General features: G+C 34.6%; 1 pseudogene; it reads right to left on the reverse strand.

The window, feature by feature from the left end:
* Window positions 1–1991: 1991 nt before the first annotated feature.
* On the reverse strand, window positions 1992–12469 carry LOC117207361 (annotated as a pseudogene).
* Window positions 12470–14240: the final 1771 nt, after the last annotated feature.

A 14240-nucleotide genomic window follows, 5' to 3' on the forward strand; every position in this document is an offset into this window, starting at 1 on the left:
CAACGATGCAAAGTCACCAGGCTCGTATCCTCGCCCGTCGGAACATTCGGAGAATTAGCAGGCCGTTTCGAACACGTACACATAGACATTATCGCGATGCCATTTTCACAGGGCTACCGATATTGTCCAACGTGTATTGACCGCTTTTCGCGTTCGCCCGAAGCCATTCCCATCGCCGACATGGAGGCAACAACCGTCGCTTCAGCCCTCCTCTCCACATGGATAGCTCGGTTCGGCGTAACTTTAAAAATAACGACCGATCAAGGACGCCAGTTCGAATCAAACTTCTTCAATGAACTGTGCCGGTTGCTTGGCATCAAGCATTTACGCACAACAGCCTATCACCCCACGTCCAACGGGATCGTAGAGCGCCTACACCGACAACTAAAGGCAGCAATAAAATGTCACAATACGAGCAATTGGGTAGAAATCCTACCAATTGTTTTATTAGGCATAAGAACCGCTTTCAAGGAGGACCTGAACGCGACGGCAGCCGAAATGGTTTACGGTACCGGCATACGATTACCGACTGAGTTCTTCGCACCAACGATGCAACAGGCCAATACGGAATTCGCGAACCTTTTAAAAGAGCAAATAGAGAAAATCAGGCCTCACCCGATTACGCGACACGGCGAGAAGAAAACCTTCGTGTTCCGCGAGCTCGAAACAGCACCATATGTATTTGTACGCCGCGACGCGAGCGGAGGTCCTTTACAACCACCGTACGACGGACCTTACCAGGTTATACAGCGTGGAAAAAAGACTTTTACCATCAAAATAAATAATAAAAATGTAATAGTCTCCCTAGATCGGTTGAAACCCGCTTTTACTGTATCTGACGACATCGAACAACAACAATTAGAAACTAGCGCAGGAACCCACGACATGTTTATACCGGTTAAAACCACAACTACGCAAAACACCGAGCGGGCACAGCAACGCGAAGACGACTCAAGAAGTCGGTATACCACGCGCTCGGGCAGGAGAATTCGCTTTCCTGATTATTTCCAGGCAGGTTTTAAATAAGTAGCACATAAGATCTATCAAAAAATGTATAAAACGTTATCACTGGTAAGGGGGTACTGTGGCGGCACTTGACAGTAAACTTCCCAACAGTTTACGTCGCGTGACGCACGACACAAAGACCCTATACCTGCGGACAAGATGATTGCCAGATGTCGATACATTCGTACCGAATATTTCCAGCTAGCCTAAGGAACGCTATAAATCTTAGGATTTATTTTAGCTAAGGTCCTCCAAAGAGACAAACAGTCTTTGTTTATCAGTCTCGAAGTCGACCACCTACCACGGGGACACACGAGAAATCTGCTATCTCTCACGTACGATGCTGCCCGCTAGCAACACCCTCTCAAGGGCAGCTAGTATCCTTTTCCAACGACCAACACGAATTAGCCAATAAACATTAACGTACATTTTCCTCACTTTCCGAACCAAAGCTTTTCTCAACGAATCCGACGCCTTAGCATCCTTAGACACATCCCAACGCAGTCTTCCTCCGCAGCAGCATCGCGACAAAAAGTCAGTCTATTACCGCGTGTCGACATATCAAGATCGTTATACTTACACGGTTCGAGTCGAATAATTATCTAAGCTCTCGACATCTCGTGCAATCATTGTCCGCACTCGCAGCGCATCTCGAATCGTAGCTATCCAAGCTCTATCTTATAACCGCGCATTCGCGAACCGAATATAATCGCGAATCCTGCGTCAAGTGTACTCATTGACATTAGAGTGAATAAACATTTATCGTTCGATGAATCTGAGTTTTCCTTCCGACCCGATCACGACACATCACCTCAATACATCCAAAACAAAATTTACAGAACTTCTCAGAAAGTTGGTTTACTATTACCAAAATTAGTTTAAATATAATTAGTAAAAATTTAATAAATGCTCGTTTATCGTCTCTACGTATCTAAGTCGTGCAAATATAGCGTACGTAAAAAGTTAGTGTCGTTTCAAAGTAACATTTCAAGCATTTTAAGACTATAATTCTTGACGTAAAAGACAATATAAATCTGAGCTGCCTCTTATCTCCACAATAATACATTCCAACTTTATTTTTCGTGCACGAAAAATGATATTTATGGGATACTAATAATTTTGCAACACTGGGATAATGAAGTCGTCGAGGTACGACGTGACTCTCGTGTAAATGCCCGGATAACCAGGTACGCCGCATTCATGACCAGATGACACAACACCTATTTGATAGTAGGTGAATTGCTGTGGTATCATCAGTGGTCCTCCGCTGTCAGCCTGAAATGATTGTTAAATTTTTAATCATAGTTACTGAAATATTTCAATCGAATTGTATTGAAATTATACTTATATACAGTAATAATCTATTATTGACTTATGTATTGAAATATTCCAATTTAAAATGTATATATTATATGTATTTTGAAAAAAATTAAGATTAGAAGGAAATTAGATTAAAGACCATAATGATGTGTGAGAAATGGGCAAAACTATTAAATTATGTTTATCTATTATTTTTTATGTTCAAGACGTTGATTTGATGTTGATTCGAATTGACATGTCCTCAGACACCGTATAATTTATAGTAAATCTGTAATGTAATTACTCCACAAGCATCCTTTCCACCTCGAGGGTCTCCGCCGGCGCATATTTCTTTATTGATGATAGTTATGTCAAAATCCTCATAAGCTTTCTCGCATACGGCGTTGGTAACCACTGGCAGTTGCAGTTCCATTAATGCGTTAGTATATGATTCACCTACAAAGAAAATGGGAAGGATATTTAAGAATGAAAATATTTCATTTTATCATAAAACTGATATCACTTACTAAAGTTTAATGCTCCCCATCCAGCAATGAAGGGGTTATAGCCCACAAAGTTTTTATTTCAAAGGGATTTCTGTACGGGGAGACAAATGGGATGTATGTACTCTGAAAAATAAGAAAATAAATGAAAGTGAAGGAAACGAATGACGAAAAGTATGAGAAAGAATTGAACATGCTTTATGATACAATATATGTGTACAGTAAGAATATTCGCGAAGTTAACGAAGCATTTTTCACAAACAAAACCGGTGAAGAGGCGAATACTTAGGTGGAATTTTCCCATTAACTTCGTGATCATTAACTTCGTGACCATCTCGAAAATAAAAAATCAAACGTGTTCCTTTCAATTTTATGTGGTCACGCGTGACTTCGCTTTTTTCACTGATAAAGGCTGTGTGACGAGATCGTATTGCAATCTGCAGTATGGAAAAAGACAACTTAAAGTGCAAACCTTTAGTGCGCCCCGCTTGAACCGATGGATGCAGAACAATTAACGCCAAACATGCGAACAGTATATTGAAGCCAGTCATCGTCCTAAAATAAAAAAGTGACGAATCGAAAAGACGCAGGACTGATAACAATGAATGAATCTAATAAAAGAAACTTGGTTCACACTATGATTCAATGTTTTGCAACAAAGAGCGAAAAACTGTGGCGATTTAGAAAGACTGACAACAATAAAGGAAACCGAGTTCGTATTATAAATTGAATTTGCATTAGACAGGAAGCACGATCATGTGAAATAGATTGTAGGAATGACAAATATCATCGACATACGTTTCTGTGTAATTTCATGTTTGAAAATTGTTTAGTATAAGACTAGAACGATCAAACTCGTCGCAGTGACAAGCTTCAAAATTTTCATTTGTGCAAATCGCTAAAAAGCTCCATAGCTCTTTTTGTAAAATTAACGTTGATTTCTGTTGAGTTAGTAAGACGACTACAAGAAACTTAAGAGAAAGGTACAAATCAGGAAAATCATTAATTTCAGATAACTTTTAATAGAAAAATCTGGATACTCGTAAATATTAAACACGTTTCTATAGGTACATAGGAAGATTTATAACAAAATACTCTATATAAATTCAATTCTTATTGTATATTTCGTTCCTACTTACCTCACCACTCCTGAGAATCGTAGATATACTTGTACCAACTTTCGTCGAAGTACCTATTTATACCATCGCCTTGTCATTTCACTTACAATTATCTATTATATAGCATGTTTTATCGCACATTACCGATAGTTGTGCTACTAAAATTTACAAAACAGCAATAGCGTGGTAACAGAAATGAATACTTTCGCGCGTACAACATTACATAAAAGTAACCTTTGCGGTGAAAACTGCTCGTGTTTGCGTGTGCAACTATAATTCATCTTAAAAGTCATTGATTTGTAGGCACCGAATTATCAGAAATCAATCACGTAAATCTTAAGAATCCTCTACTTGTACGCTTGATGGTTAACTAAGAGATGCCACTCAACGATGCCCATTTTTACGAAAATTTCGCAATGCTCCAACAGTGATACTTCACGCTCGCGCTATCATACGTTAACAGTATGTCGTACATCTCTGTATATAATATATACGCACTCGAGAGAGACACTGACACATCGTTACTCTTTTTTCGGGAATCAATCTCTTCTTTGCCATATTCTAGCCACGGATGCTCCGTATTTTCCTACGAATGGAATTCCCTTCGTTGCCACGTTCCCGGAATCGAGCAAATATCTTAGGAAGCAACGGAATTAATGACAACGGAATTCCCAATATTTTTTTGTTTCGTCACGTCTTTTTCATAATATATCTTTTATAGGTACGTGATTTATTAATCGTTCGAATGGAAATAATTATTCCTATAATATTCAAATGATTCTAGCCATAAAATAAATTAAAACGATACCTGTAATGCAATCTGCGTATGACGTCAACCTCGATCTATGCTTATACAAGAAATTTTATCAATCAATGACTAGATATACAATAATCAAATATTATACAATTTCCTGAAAACCTTTAGGTGTTAATATTAAGGTGTTAATATCTTTAATATTTGCAAGTTATTGTTTAGCGCTAATTAGTTGGAATGTAACAAGTGGTGTACCAGAATTGAGATAATTAAGCCACACGAACAATCTTATTTAGATCTTTTTAATTTTTTAATTCTCTTTTGCTCTAATACTTCGTAAAATTAATCTTCATTAGCTACTACACTTCATAGAATAACAAGAGATAATTTTTTTTATATAACGTTTCATTCATAAAATCTATCATTAAAGTATATCTTCATAAAAATATCATTCCATACTAACGGTATATTTGGTGTCATACGAGACAACAGTTACCAGTGATGACATATGTGACTTTATAAAGATATCTCGTTTTATTATATATTAAAAGAATGAGTACTTGCTGCTATATTTCAGATGAAAAAAAGGAGGCAATGATTTTACAGTAAAATCGTTCGTTTACAACTGATTCATTTACATTTCATGATAATACTGTGCATTCTGAATATGCTATGATTTGGTTTAAAATAATAAATAGTCCATTCTTGCATACTATTGCTCCAGCTTTACTTGTATTCTCGATATTGGTATAAATAGAAAGACAATTAATGTCGTTCGAGTCTATTTTCGGATCATTTATATTACGTTTAATCCATATAGTTATTATATGAGACATAGTATCGTAAAATTTGGAAGAATAAAACGTTCGTACAGGAAGTACATTTTATAAGAACTCCAACAAATCTGCGTGTGCACCTAAAATACAAACTGATAGTGATTGTTCATAAGTTTATATACATTATCTAATGTCAATCGAAGGTATCAATTCTTTTTCTCCATAAGAGTACTTTTTCATTTATATGTGTTCAAAAATACATGTGTTCAACCGTGAAGGATATGTCACCTACAACGAAAAAGAGTTTTCCTATACTTAATATTTCCTTTATATACCTCCAACAATATTTAAAGACTTACCTGAAAATGGAACATTGTCCTTCAGTTTAAGAATAGCAATATCATTATTGTTCGACTCGGCAGAATAATCGGGATGTATTAGTTTAGATTCGACTTCTATTTGAACAGGATGCGCTCCGTCGTCATCTCGTTTTAGATTTAAGTCCCCGATACGAACCACGTACAAATCATCGTCATCTGCAAAATGTGCTGCAGTCAAAACATGCCTAGCCGATATTAGGGTACCTGCGCACAGCCATTGTGTTACCCAAAGCGGGTTTGAGCAATTACGGAATCCTACTGCAGCGATCCATGGCCAAGCACCTGAAATGCAATAGATATAGTTGGGAACATACATAATTTTTTCTCGCGTGATGAGTTAGAAATTATTGTTATCCATTGGACATTCGACGATGCAGACTCTCAAATAGAAATTTGATTAAGAGAGAAATTGAATTTTGACTTCAATGGAACAACACTTAGTTAATTCTATACAATTTCCACTTGAAATATACTAAACTCTAAAGTTCGAATATGTAATTTCTTCCCGAACACTTTTTCATCGCCATCCGTATCATTACTCGTATGTCGATTTTTAATTTCAAGTAAAAACATACTCTTTCTAACATGAACTAAAAGGAGGAAATAATTCAAGTTAATAAACAAAGTTACTACCAATGAAACCGTTGTATTATTATTTAAATTAATTGAAACGTACTTTGATTGCTGTTTAGTGCCTTTCAATTTCAACCTTCATATTATATCGCTTATTATTGATAGGAAAGGAATAGATAAAACGTACCAAGTTTAGCTGGTCTACCACCAACCACCCTGGTATGCGTTACGTTGCTGAAACCACAGTGTGGTGGACGCAAGGGCACATCCGAGGTTGCTATAAAACATTTATAGTGAAAGAAGTTATTATATTTAGAGAATTGACAGTAGAGTGATGAATTAATTCGTCTTCGCTGGTTGTTTCACGATTATCCTGGTTATCACGTTTGTTTTCTACGTGAAGCGAGTCGTTGGAATATTCGCGAAGTTAACGAAGCATTTTTCACAAACAAAACCGGTGAAGAGGCGAATACTTAGGTGGAATTTTCCCATTAACTTCGTGATCATTAACTTCGTGACCATCTCGAAAATAAAAAATCAAACGTGTTCCTTTCAATTTTATGTGGTCACGCGTGACTTCGCTTTTTTCACTGATAAAGGCTGTGTGACGAGATCGTATTGCAATCTGCAGTATGGAAAAAGACAACTTAAAGTGCAAACCTTTAGTGCGCCCCGCTTGAACCGATGGATGCAGAACAATTAACGCCAAACATGCGAACAGTATATTGAAGCCAGTCATCGTCCTAAAATAAAAAAGTGACGAATCGAAAAGACGCAGGACTGATAACAATGAATGAATCTAATAAAAGAAACTTGGTTCACACTATGATTCAATGTTTTGCAACAAAGAGCGAAAAACTGTGGCGATTTAGAAAGACTGACAACAATAAAGGAAACCGAGTTCGTATTATAAATTGAATTTGCATTAGACAGGAAGCACGATCATGTGAAATAGATTGTAGGAATGACAAATATCATCGACATACGTTTCTGTGTAATTTCATGTTTGAAAATTGTTTAGTATAAGACTAGAACGATCAAACTCGTCGCAGTGACAAGCTTCAAAATTTTCATTTGTGCAAATCGCTAAAAAGCTCCATAGCTCTTTTTGTAAAATTAACGTTGATTTCTGTTGAGTTAGTAAGACGACTACAAGAAACTTAAGAGAAAGGTACAAATCAGGAAAATCATTAATTTCAGATAACTTTTAATAGAAAAATCTGGATACTCGTAAATATTAAACACGTTTCTATAGGTACATAGGAAGATTTATAACAAAATACTCTATATAAATTCAATTCTTATTGTATATTTCGTTCCTACTTACCTCACCACTCCTGAGAATCGTAGATATACTTGTACCAACTTTCGTCGAAGTACCTATTTATACCATCGCCTTGTCATTTCACTTACAATTATCTATTATATAGCATGTTTTATCGCACATTACCGATAGTTGTGCTACTAAAATTTACAAAACAGCAATAGCGTGGTAACAGAAATGAATACTTTCGCGCGTACAACATTACATAAAAGTAACCTTTGCGGTGAAAACTGCTCGTGTTTGCGTGTGCAACTATAATTCATCTTAAAAGTCATTGATTTGTAGGCACCGAATTATCAGAAATCAATCACGTAAATCTTAAGAATCTTCTACTTGTACGCTTGATGGTTAACTAAGAGATGCCACTCAACGATGCCCATTTTTACGAAAATTTCGCAATGCTCCAACAGTGATACTTCACGCTCGCGCTATCATACGTTAACAGTATGTCGTACATCTCTGTATATAATATATACGCACTCGAGAGAGAGACTGACACATCGTTACTCTTTTTTCGGGAATCAATCTCTTCTTTGCCATATTCTAGCCACGGATGCTCCGTATTTTCCTACGAATGGAATTCCCTTCGTTGCCACGTTCCCGGAATCGAGCAAATATCTTAGGAAGCAACGGAATTAATGACAACGGAATTCCCAATATTTTTTTGTTTCGTCACGTCTTTTTCATAATATATCTTTTATAGGTACGTGATTTATTAATCGTTCGAATGGAAATAATTATTCCTATAATATTCAAATGATTCTAGCCATAAAATAAATTAAAACGATACCTGTAATGCAATCTGCGTATGACGTCAACCTCGATCTATGCTTATACAAGAAATTTTATCAATCAATGACTAGATATACAATAATCAAATATTATACAATTTCCTGAAAACCTTTAGGTGTTAATATTAAGGTGTTAATATCTTTAATATTTGCAAGTTATTGTTTAGCGCTAATTAGTTGGAATGTAACAAGTGGTGTACCAGAATTGAGATAATTAAGCCACACGAACAATCTTATTTAGATCTTTTTAATTTTTTAATTCTCTTTTGCTCTAATACTTCGTAAAATTAATCTTCATTAGCTACTACACTTCATAGAATAACAAGAGATAATTTTTCTTATATAACGTTTCATTCATAAAATCTATCATTAAAGTATATCTTCATAAAAATATCATTCCATACTAACGGTATATTTGGTGTCATACGAGACAACAGTTACCAGTGATGACATATGTGACTTTATAAAGATATCTCGTTTTATTATATATTAAAAGAATGAGTACTTGCTGCTATATTTCAGATGAAAAAAAGGAGGCAATGATTTTACAGTAAAATCGTTCGTTTACAACTGATTCATTTACATTTCATGATAATACTGTGCATTCTGAATATGCTATGATTTGGTTTAAAATAATAAATAGTCCATTCTTGCATACTATTGCTCCAGCTTTACTTGTATTTTCGATATTGGTATAAATAGAAAGACAATTAATGTCGTTCGAGTCTATTTTCGGATCATTTATATTACGTTTAATCCATATAGTTATTATATGAGACATAGTATCGTAAAATTTGAAAGAATAAAACGTTCGTACAGGAAGTACATTTTATAAGAACTCCAACAAATCTGCGTGTGCACCTAAAATACAAACTGATAGTGATTGTTCATAAGTTTATATACATTATCTAATGTCAATCGAAGGTATCAATTCTTTCTCTCCATAAGAGTACTTTTTCATTTATGTGTGTTCAAAAATACATGTGTTCAACCGTGAAGCATATGTCACCTACAACGAAAAAGAGTTTTCCTATACTTAATATTTCCTTTATATACCTATGAAAGTCTATTCTTCGCGTAGTATGAAATTATGAATAAATCTGGAATATTGTTCAATCTGAAAAGAAAAATAACTTATTGACATCATTCATTGATACGAGATTCAGAATGTTTGTTTTGTCTTGCAGAAAAAGAAGGCAGCCCTTTCTTTTAATGTGAAATAGAAAGCGAAAATTTGAAAACAGATTTTTTGGAAATTTACTTGCAAATATCGTTTTCAATATCGTGATTTTCTTCCCAATGGTACTGTACTTTCAAATTTTCCAGTATCCCTCTAAAAACAAAAAGGCGAACCTCGTTATTATTAAAGTAGGCATTACAAGGAAGAGAAGTATTAGAAAGCAGCTCCTTCTTATTATGGATTTCTTTATAATCATGTAAATAAGAAATTCCGGAAATTTTTTCCTAAAGAATTTAATTCTTGTGTTTTGATTGATAATTATTACACTACATACTAACTTTTCGCATACTGTTCGCGTCTAACAATTTCCTAATAATAACTACTTCAAAATTACATATGTTCCTTGCACGAATTCAAAAGTACGTATGATACAATTACAATTGATTCTAAAATAATAATTATTTAAAGATATTAAGATACTAATTAAACGATTCACTATATTTCAAAATCTGGAACAACAAATTTTTATTTATAAAAAATGAAACTGTGTTTATATATTCTTTGTCACGATGCTATTTCTTATTACCATGTCGACATTTTTTAAAATTCATTTTGTTATCTCTACGCAATATGAAAATTCATATGCTGCTTAATATTTTTTACATATTATGCATCCACCGCATGATATCTCCTGAAAAATCAAAATATTAATGTTATATTATTACAATGCTTCTTAAATTTCAATTTTTGACAAATTTGAAATCCAATATATTTTGCACAATTATTATTTATCAAAAAATTCTAAGTTAGTAACTTTCTTTTCAAATGGCAAATAACATATACTTTGACTTACCTGTAAGTTTTTGTTCCTAATCATCATTTCCTCTTATAGAACATCATTATTGTTCTTATAATTACTACCAGTGTCATAGATATTGTAGTGGCTACAACTGAATTAATAGAAAATCATAAATAACTGTGTATAACAATAACACATAACTGTGTATAACAATGACACATAACTTTTACTTACATATCAGTCGATAAGGGATTACTGTGATATCCTGTTGATGTTTCTTAAGGCACTTGATTAGGTGTGATACGGTATCATTCCTTATGGTATACTGTAGATAAGTATTTTAGAAAATAACAAGAATAAATCTAAATTATTCAGAGGTTCCAGTTTCGGCTTAGACATAAATACAGGACCATTTGCAAAGAAGAAAGGGTGCGTTTCTACAGCCTCGTTATAGTAACCATGAATACCAATCTCTGAATTACTGGTTACTAAACATAAATATCCTATAAAATTTAATATATTTCTTTAATTTTTAATACATACATGAGTTAGTAGTTCTAAATTATGAATCATCCTACCTGTGATATTACACTTTTCCTTATAATATCATCGCTCAAGTGAACAACATTAAGATCATGTAAACCATGTCATCCTATCTTACTGTGAAGATACTTAGTTATGTTATCTAACATTATAAAAATATCATCAAATTCAAGTCCTTTTATTCACATCACATGGCCACGACGATCTGGTTCTTCGTTATATAATGTTCTAAAATTTGTCGTATATATAGGATGTACAAACCGTGATATCAAGGTATCAGTTCTTCCTTCCCAAGGGACAGTTTCATTAAAATTCTGATAGAATTAAAAATTAATTATTAATATTCTAACAATCATATATGTTAAATACATTATAGTCAACGATATATACCTGAGCGAATGTAGGGGTGATTCCTTGATAATTATAAATGTCATCAGCCCTCATCATTGTGCCACTTCTTTGTACTCCAGCCTCTAAATTAACAGCCTAAACAAACATACAAAATTTTATAGAAGCTGTACAAAATATAGTATATATGCGCAATATTGAAGCGTTCAAGGGGATATAAAGGTAATGTACATCACATACACGTGTACTCTCATGCAACAAAATACAATTAGATTTAATAGTATAAGCTCTTTTATTCATCATAATAGATTGGAAATTTAAGTGTCTTACGAGGATGAGTAAAAAGTTACCCGCTCTGTCGGTGTAGAATTTATTTTAAGCAATTGTCAAAAAAGACATACAACATTTTTTGATGTATCACTTTATTTAATCACTCAATTTCTGTATACACTTTGTCCATTTGCTGAAGGACCTTCGTATTTTCTCATTAAAAAATGTTTTGGGCTGAGCTGCGAACCACGAATGTGTCGTGTAAAATTAAGGTAAAAATAAGGAACTTGTTAATTTCCGAAAAGGAGATTAAGTTCTTTTTATTTTTTACTCAATTTATACAATTTTTTCGGTTCGCGATGATACACTTTCGATACTTGGATTAGTTAAGAATTTTTTTATTAGACTGACTGGATGATTTTGAAGGGAGCATTTATATTCTTCCATTCGTTGGAGTGGGAGAAGGTTTTGTTTATACTTAGTGTAAAATTCGGAGAACGGCTGGAGTGATCGAATGCCACTCAGGCGGCTGAGAACGGGTGCTGACCGGACGGTCACACGCGATAAGGCGTTCGGAATTTCGGTTTGTTATATACAGTTGCTCGAATTTCGTCTGTGACATTCCCCCCTTCTTAGATTGAACTTGATCCCTCAAGTTTTCTTCAGAAGACTTTTGTGGAATCGGACTTGACGTGGCTTGAAAATTACAGCTGATTCCTCCTCTCCATCTGAGTGGTATGTGTTGGTTGGAATATAGATGTTGGGTGTTGAGCCCAGGGTGAGTGGTACTGGTGGGGCTGTCGCATTGTGGCTGTTGATTACAGTTTCATTTCGGCAGCAAAATAAATTGATACATAATTTGTTCGGTATACATTTCCTGATGCATTTGAATACCCCTATTTTGTTTAATCCATATATACCTAGTATGCCTAATGCTATGTACCCTAATATCTGGAGCGTGGTCAGTCCCCAATACTGTATATTTTTAATTCTGTGTTCGAAATTAAGAGTTTCTATCTCGTCGCCTATTTTATCGATCGTTGTTTTATAGCCTTGTAAATTATCTATTATTTTCGGTGCTCGCTCGAGTTTATCTAATAGATGAGTGAAACTATCGTTTGTTTTGAGCGCTAGGGTTTTTGTTTTGATTTCGTATATGACTTCGTTTTTTGTTTCGCCTATACGTATGTGTTCGTCTTTGTACAATATATCGCAAGAAGTGTTAGCTCTTATGATGGAAGGCTTGTCAAGTTTTTGTAAGGTATGTTTCGTTTGGCAAATTGTGTCTATTTCTATCGGATTTGCTGGTATCGCAATGTAACAGTTGCTAGTTTTGAGCGGTATAAAGCTAATGTCTTCAATCTTAAGTACAGTTATTTGACAACGTTCAATGTGTGGTTTGAAATTTATTATTTCGCTGCGACAATCGGTTTTTGAATTTCTGTCATGGATTGGTAGTGTTTGTTTGCATATAGTGGTTCCGGCTCGATTCTTACAAAGTTTGTTGAAATACTCGATATCAGCGTTTATAAATGAAAGACCTGAAGTTAAATATATCTGATGTTCGACTACTGGAGCCAAAAATACTCCATTTCTTTTACTCGGGATAGGATATACTTGTAATATGTTCCATTCTGTGTTAGAGACTAAAGGTACTATGATTTTGAAAAATATTTTGTCATCTATTGTGAAGATTTTAAGATCACTGATGTCGAGTATGAATTGAAAATGTTCGGTTTTGGCAGAAATCGCGGTGTTGTACATCTGGCTACCTATTGCCTTGGCGTAATTTTCTATGAATTCATTGGGGTCAAGTATTTGTGGACTAATTATTCCTTGTTTGCCTAATATCATGACGTTAAGTATTTCATCTAATTGGAAGTGTAAAGTTTGCATCGCGGTGTCGACTTTCATGATCATCTTAAGCATAGATCTATCGATATTTGCCTGCTGTTGTAATTTTAATATATCACTATATGATCTCTCTAAGTGGTTTAGGTTTTCTGAGTTTACAATTTTTCTAATAAGTGCTGTTTGATTAGCTATTATGGTCTTGATTTTATTATTATCATCGAATAGTTTGTCCATATTTTTGTTTATGAGCGTAAGATCATCATCGTCGAGAGTCCCGAACAGACTTTTCGATACGGAACCTATGATGTTAAGCAAACCTCGTGTGCTCCGGGTATGTGTTAACGCTTTCAAGTGTTTTGCGAGTTGTTTTAGGTTATTGATGCGATTTTGTAATCCGCCTAACTCTTCGACGTATTGTTTGCTGATTGCACGTGAGTCTATTGTTAATTTATATGATTCTATTGCGCTTATCTGTTCGTATATGTCGCTAGTGTCTAATCCTACTATTACATTGGCAGTGTCGCTGTATAAATATCCTTTTCCTATGTTTTCTACGAATACAGAGTTTCCTTCTAATGGTGTAATATTTATTTGCGCGGATACTATTCCGGCAAAGAGGAGCGTCGACCTGGAAAGTAAGGTTTTAAACGATTACCGTGTATCTTTTTGTCTTGAATCAGATAGTATGGAGTACATACTTTATCAATCGTGTACGGTCCTAAC

The sequence above is a fragment of the Bombus bifarius genome, unplaced genomic scaffold (assembly GCF_011952205.1).
Source record: "Bombus bifarius isolate JDL3187 unplaced genomic scaffold, Bbif_JDL3187 scf7180000008028, whole genome shotgun sequence".
Classification (NCBI taxonomy): Eukaryota; Metazoa; Arthropoda; class Insecta; order Hymenoptera; family Apidae; genus Bombus; species Bombus bifarius.